Source organism: Zalophus californianus, chromosome 10, assembly GCF_009762305.2.
Source record: "Zalophus californianus isolate mZalCal1 chromosome 10, mZalCal1.pri.v2, whole genome shotgun sequence".
NCBI classification, from domain to species: domain Eukaryota; kingdom Metazoa; phylum Chordata; class Mammalia; order Carnivora; family Otariidae; genus Zalophus; species Zalophus californianus.
This window is the reverse complement of record NC_045604.1, coordinates 82,628,553-82,635,183: the sequence shown is the minus strand read 5'-3', so window position 1 is coordinate 82,635,183 and position 6,631 is coordinate 82,628,553. Positions and strand designations below refer to the sequence as shown.

At 44.6% G+C, this 6,631-nt stretch overlaps 1 long non-coding RNA gene across 1 annotated transcript in view; it reads right to left on the bottom strand.

Moving 5' to 3' along the window:
- LOC113933166 overlaps window positions 1–6,631 on the bottom strand; it is a 544,895-nt gene that overhangs the window by 188,295 nt on the left and 349,969 nt on the right. The window lies entirely within an intron of this gene.

Sequence of the window (6,631 nt, the reverse complement as noted above, 5' to 3'; positions counted from 1 at the left end):
AACCATGGTCCCTGGGTATGTTGGTGCCCGAGCTCCCCTGCAGAGTTCCCAATCAATGCAAGGTTGGCTGTCTGCAGCTCAGCTGAGTTACTCAGATTACAAATGAAAACCAGCCCCCAGAGAGTGCAGCATTGCTGTAGCACAGAAGGAAAGCATAATTCTTGCTTACACTTGGCTTTGTGATCAGTTTCTCCCCTGGTAGCTACTCTTGTAACTTCTTTTTAGGGCTGCCAATTTTATAAACACACACACACACTCACACAGCCCAAAACTTCTGCAGATCAAGTCTTTCTCATGTCTCCACGGTACTCCCTCCCTGACTACGCGCAGGATATTCTCTGTGGCTGACTGTTTCAAACGGAGCAGCTCTTTTTATAGTTGAAAAAATATACTGAAAAAGTAGTAGAAATAACAGTAATAATAACTATTATTACTGGGTTTATTGTTATAATTTCCAGTTCCTGGAAACGTCCAAAGTTTCTAAACGTCCGAACACTGTGTCAGATATTATGCTAGGTAGACGCTATGCAGACTTTACCTCTAAACCTCCCCCAAACCACAGCACTCATGTAAGGATATCACTTCCTGGTAAATAAGAAACAGGGCTCAGAGAGAGTAAACAACATACTCAAGGTCACACAGCCAGCCCAGAGGGACTCAAACCCAGATCTGTCTGCCCAAAGAGCTCAGGTTCTCCCAATGACATTGAGATGCTGATGGGAGCACATTCTAGGCATAAGAAGAGCTGACTTTTTGATTGGACATCGTCACCATCAACAGAGGTTGAAAGGACATCAGACTAAAAACTCAAGAGGATCTTCCACCAGCCCAAGAAATGTTATCATCTGGAACTTTCAGGTTTATCTCATAAGACAGACACACAGACGGAAGGAATGATGCCAACCTATCTCCAAAGATCAGTATGTGAATAAACTCTTGGAATAGTAGTACAACTTCAGAGCATCTGGTAGCTAAGGAGAATCCCTAATGATTTAACAAAGTGCCCTTACTCTACCATCCCCCACAGAAGGACCCTCAAAGTAGAAATCTCCTCTACAGGGCGCCTGGGTGGCTCAGTTGGTTAAGCCACTGCCTTTGGCTCAGGTCATGATCCTGGAGTCCCGGGATCGAGTCCCACATCGGGCTCCCTGCTCAGCAGGGAGTCTGCTTCTCCCTCTGACCCTACCCCCTCTTGGGCTCTCTCTCTCTCTCTCACTCTCTCTCTCTCTCAAATAAATAAATAAAATCTTAAAAAAAAAAAAGAAATCTCCTCTACAACACCCCTGACAGATGGGTCATCCTGTTGATATTTCAATGTCTGAAATCTAATATGCTGACAGTCCCAGAAGATTGTTCTATCATGTTTTATAAGCTCTAGCAATTTTTTAAAAAATTTTCTGCCCTGATAAGCCAAAGTCTGCCTTTTTCTTCCTTATACTTGTTAATAATAGTAAAATAATAACAGTGGCGATATACTGACAACTTACCGCGTGCCTAAGTGCTTTATGTGTCATCTGAGTTCATCTTCAAAGCAACTCTTGAATGTAAGTATAATTATCCCTTTTTTTCATTTTGTTTTTTAGGAGTGGAGGAAACAGACTCAGAGCAGTAGAATGCTCTGCCCAGAATCACACGGATAGAAAGTGGCACAGCTGGGATGAGCACCTGGCTCATGGGCAAAGCCCATGCTCTTGACCACCATGCCAAGAAGATGGAACAAACATAGTCCTTTCCTCCGCCTACTGCCCTTCTGATTTCTTAAGCAAGAGCCCGTGTGTTCTTTTTTCCCACCTCCCTTCGCTCCTGGCTCTTTCAACTGTTCATTTTCTGAAAGGATTGGCAATGGAAATAATCTGAGGTCCACGTGCTAAGATGTGGAGCAAGAGTGGAAAAGCCAGGCTTATTTTTGCAGCATCCTGGTGTTTTACTTGAGATGGCAAGTGGAGAGTATATGGACAGTCCATCTGGTCCCATCTGGAGGAATAACATTTTGCTTGGAGAGCCCTGGGTTCTTTGGATGCTGGGGAGTCGAACAGCACTGTGGCTACATCCCACTTTCTCATCCCGTGAATCGCAAGGGCAGGTGAGAGGTGAGGCCCCATCCTCTAGTGTGGCTTGGCCGAGCTGAGTGATGGGGGCTCAGATGAGGGTAAGGTGAAGGAGGCAAGATGGAGGCTTCACCAGGGCAGTTGGCAATAAGTAGGTCCAAATAGGTTTACAAAACCAGATGGCTGAATGAAGTTTAGAGTAAGCACTGCCTCTCCAACACCACACTGGCGACGACACTAGCTTCCTCTCAGTCCCTGGTACTCAGCAGACCTCCTCCCACCACAGGACTCTGAACACACTCTTCCCTCAGCTGGTAATGCTTTTCCTTCTCTTTGCCCCAGTAACTTCCATCAGTCCTTCAAACTGCGGCTCAAGTGGTCCCTGGATTTTTAGGCCAGCTGAAAACTACATTTTAAGTTTTCCTAGTACGAAATACCTCTCTCCTTTCTGTGCTAATCACATCTGCAAATTTACATTTATTTCTGTGTTTAACTAATATTTATCTTCTTTGTTAGGCATAGGCCAGGTCTGCTTATTTTTCACCAGCATTTTCTCAGTCTGTAGCAAGGGGTCTAGAATACAGCAAGGGCTCAAAAAATCATTTTTGAATTGGAAGATAAATGAATTAATAGGAGTAGGGGAAAAAAGCAAGTCAATGAGGGAGGCTGCCAGAGAAGCTGGGACGAGCATCATAGATAGTTAAAATCACCAGGTACTTCTCATGGGGCTGTCACATATGATCATTTTATGCAAGTGGCTTTGCACAGTGTACAACCCAGACAACTATATTTGGTGGTTCTGCAAATGGTCCAAAGGGCTTGCAAATGGTCCAAAGCTCTTTGCACAGACGTACCAGATCTATTTAAGAGTCAGGGGTGTAGAACAGACACATTTCATCATTTTTTATCCTTTAAAGAACTTCTCCAATTAACATATTGTTTCTCACTGGCTTAGGTAGCTCTACAAACCCCACTTCCAGTACTAAGAAAGGACTGTGATATGAGCAAGGAATAACTTCCACAAAAACCAAGCTGTCTTCACAGATTATGCTGATGAATCCACCTCAGAGATGATCAGGTTTATTTATGCCTACATTCCACCATGCTGCTTGGTTTCTGGATCCATCATCCTCATAGCTCAAATAAAAAGCCAATTGCCTTCCCTCTGGGAAATTCACATCTCTTAAAAGGGTGATAAATATCTCCAAGCTTTCCATCCATATAAGACACTGTCAAGAGTTCTCCTTCATGGGCCCACTCTATGCCCCACTGACCTTGTAGCTCCCGCATGCATAATGCAGGGAGGAAGGGAGCCTGGCTCTCTCCTTAAGCTCAGATTCATTCAAAGACCCCAAAATAAAATTCTTAGGCCAGCTCAGGAAATGAGGACCAGGCTATCCAGGTTCCCCTCAACCCCAACCCGTACTAGAGGTTACACCCACTAGTGATTTGAGAACCAGGCAATGCTCCTCTACATGGTAGGCCTTATAAGACATGCCTCAGTAAATTCATATCATTCGTTGGGGATTGCTCTCAGCCGCAAGTAATAGAATGGCCAATTAACAAATAGGTCCCTCCTTTCGTATAACACGAAGACTGCTGACTTGGCTCAACGATCACATGGTCTCAAGACAAGCAGCTCCTCAGCTCTCCTTCATGGTTTGCGCTGCTCCCAGGCCGCACATCCACAACATAAGCAACATCAAGCAGGAAACGTGCACGTGTGGGTGTGTGTGTGTAGTAATAGTCATAGTAGCGGTGAGAGGGATGAGGAAAGGGACATCCTCCCCCTTTTATCAAGAAAGCAGAAACTTGGGGCGCCTGGGTGGCTCAGTCGTTAAGCGTCTGCCTTCGGCTCAGGTCATGATCCCAGGGTCCTCGGATCGGGCCCGCATCGGGCTCCCTGCTCCGCGGGAAGCCTGCTTCTCCCTCTCCCACTCCCCCTGCTTGTGTTCCCTCTCTCGCTGTGTCTCTCTCTGTCAAATAAATAGATAAAATTAAAAAAAAAAAAAAAAAGCAGAAACTTTCCTGGAAGCTCCACTTAACAAACCTGTTTGATCTCCTTGGCCACATCTGTGTCATAGGGCTACTCCCGGCTTCAAGGGAATCTGGAAAATCAGGAGTTTTAGTTGGGTACATTTCTACCCTGCACAAAACCGGAGTTGTTTTAATAAGGCAGCGGAGTAAATCAATGTTAGGTAATTATCTTTCTGAATTGCCAGCGCAAAGCAGTTTAGTTATCCTGAATTATAGTCCTCTCCAAGCAGCTCAGCATTTGACAAGGACTTCTTCCTATCAAGGAAAACCCCCACAGTCTCCTTGGGAATTTTTCAAATAACAACAATGGTGGGGGATAGCTGAGATATGAGCGAATTGTTAATGAAGGCTTTTGCTCTCTGACTTTTCTACAGAAAAGGATATACAATGTACTTTTCTTGGTAACGGAAATCTGATTTGTGCACCTGATGGTTTAAATAAATAATTCCGCCTCAGGAAATATCCATCACCCAGCATGTAAATGGAGATCAGCCGTGTCCTAGTGGGATTCGAGAGGGAGAAACCACCCCATCTCACGGAGACCCTCACATATATGTTGATTCTGATTCAGTGTCTGCCTTTCCGGGTTTGTCTGCCTGAGCTCTTGTAACAAGTCTGCTAGAAATCCTTCATCTCAGAGATTCATCCCATGTTGAGCCCATATCTCTGGCTAAAGCAAACACGGGTGTGGAAGAGAATTTAAAAATCAGCTTGGTGTTCAAGAAGCTGGAATTGGAGCCCTGGTCTTGTTGCTTGCTTGCAAGTTCAATAAAGTAATGTTTGTAAAATATCTAGCACGATCCCTGGTGCATAGATGTTTGGGAAATATTACTCTTATTAACACCTCTTTAAGAAAGCAGAGTTGAAAGAGATTAAGACACTAAATTCTAATTTTCACCCAAATCTGGCAGAACTGAAACTCAAGCTTCAGAGGACAGAACACGGTCTTTGGAGTCCTCTAGAAATCAAGTTCAAATCCCTTCTCCATGTGATGACTGTCCCCTTAGATAATCTGCTTAAACTCTTGGAGTTTCATTTCCTTATCTGTAAAATGGGGGGAAAATAACACCTACCTTACTTAGTTGATTATTCATTCAACAAACGCTCATATGCGCCTACTATACGATAGATGCTGGGGAAATACATATTAACAGGACACAGTTCCTTTCCTTTGGAATTCAAAGTCTAGTGGATGAATGTGCAGAGTAACTTTAACTGCTTACATTCACTAAAAATCTACTAGATGCTGAATGTTTTAATCATATTATCCAAAAATACAGCTTCCCTACAAGATAGAGAATATCATCCCTGTGTTACAGCTGGGAAAACTGAGATCAGAGAATTTAAGGAAATCGCCCAAGAACACACAGTCAGTGGCCATATTAAGATTTGCACGCAGGTCCATGGGATGTGGCACTGGACATGACACTAAGGACATGGCAAATGCAATCCACTTAAGTGCACTCCAGGAAACCGGTACTCCGCTACCATTGATGTCCCATTAGCAACTTCGGCCCCGTACGTAAGGGAGGAGTCATGCATGACCGCGGAGACTGCTCTCACCCATACCTGCCTTGCAGACACAGATGAACATGGGTTTGCTTTAATCGGTCCGGAAGATGAGCTGCAAAAATGATTATGTAGCAGAGGCAGGCCTTATAAGACAGCAGAACAAACAGAAATAGCCTGTGAGACCAGCAGCCTGGCCTAAATTACCAAGGGCCCTTGGAGAGCACAGCTGTATCTAAAGCACGTGATTGCACAGATACACACACAGAACCTGTCAAGAATGTATGATGACTGTCCTTAAAGCTCCCTAAATAGGTGCACTAGAAAAACGGGCCTATACCCTGCCAAGAAAATGAATAACACTAATAATAACAATTACACTTACCAAGCAATTAACAGATGTCAGGCATGTTGTTAAGCAATTTACCTACACGGTCTGCTTTTCTTGTCAACGGTTCTTTGAGTTGGATACCACAAACACCCAATCTCTATGGTTGGGGAAACTGAGGCTTCGAGAAGTTGAGCCACTCATCTAAATGATGCACTTGGTAATTGGCAGAGTTCAAAAGAAGGTCTGTGTGAGCCCCACACTCTTCATGACACACATCATTATAAACTTGACCCCTACCCATAACATACCTCTATGAATGGAGAGACAACCATCACTACTCCCCACACCTACCGCCAACTCCATCCCCATCTATAATCCCATCCCCACCCCGCCACTGTCCATCTTCTCCCAGATCCATTTCTCTATCCCCATCACCAGCAGCTGCATCCCCAAAGAGAATGCTTTTCCTGCAATGTGACCCTGGGTCATGTGCTCCTAAAACATGTTCAAAGTGTGCCCAGGCCTTTTCACATTACTATGTCTTTGCAATCCTTCCTTTCCAGGGGATTGAATAAGAAAATCCTTGGTTCAGGGGCACCTGGGTGGCTCGGTAGGTTAAGCGTCCAACTCTTGGTTTCGGCTCAGGTCATGATGTCAGGGTCATGAGATTGAGCCCCAAGTCAGGCTCCGTGCTCAGCACAGAGTC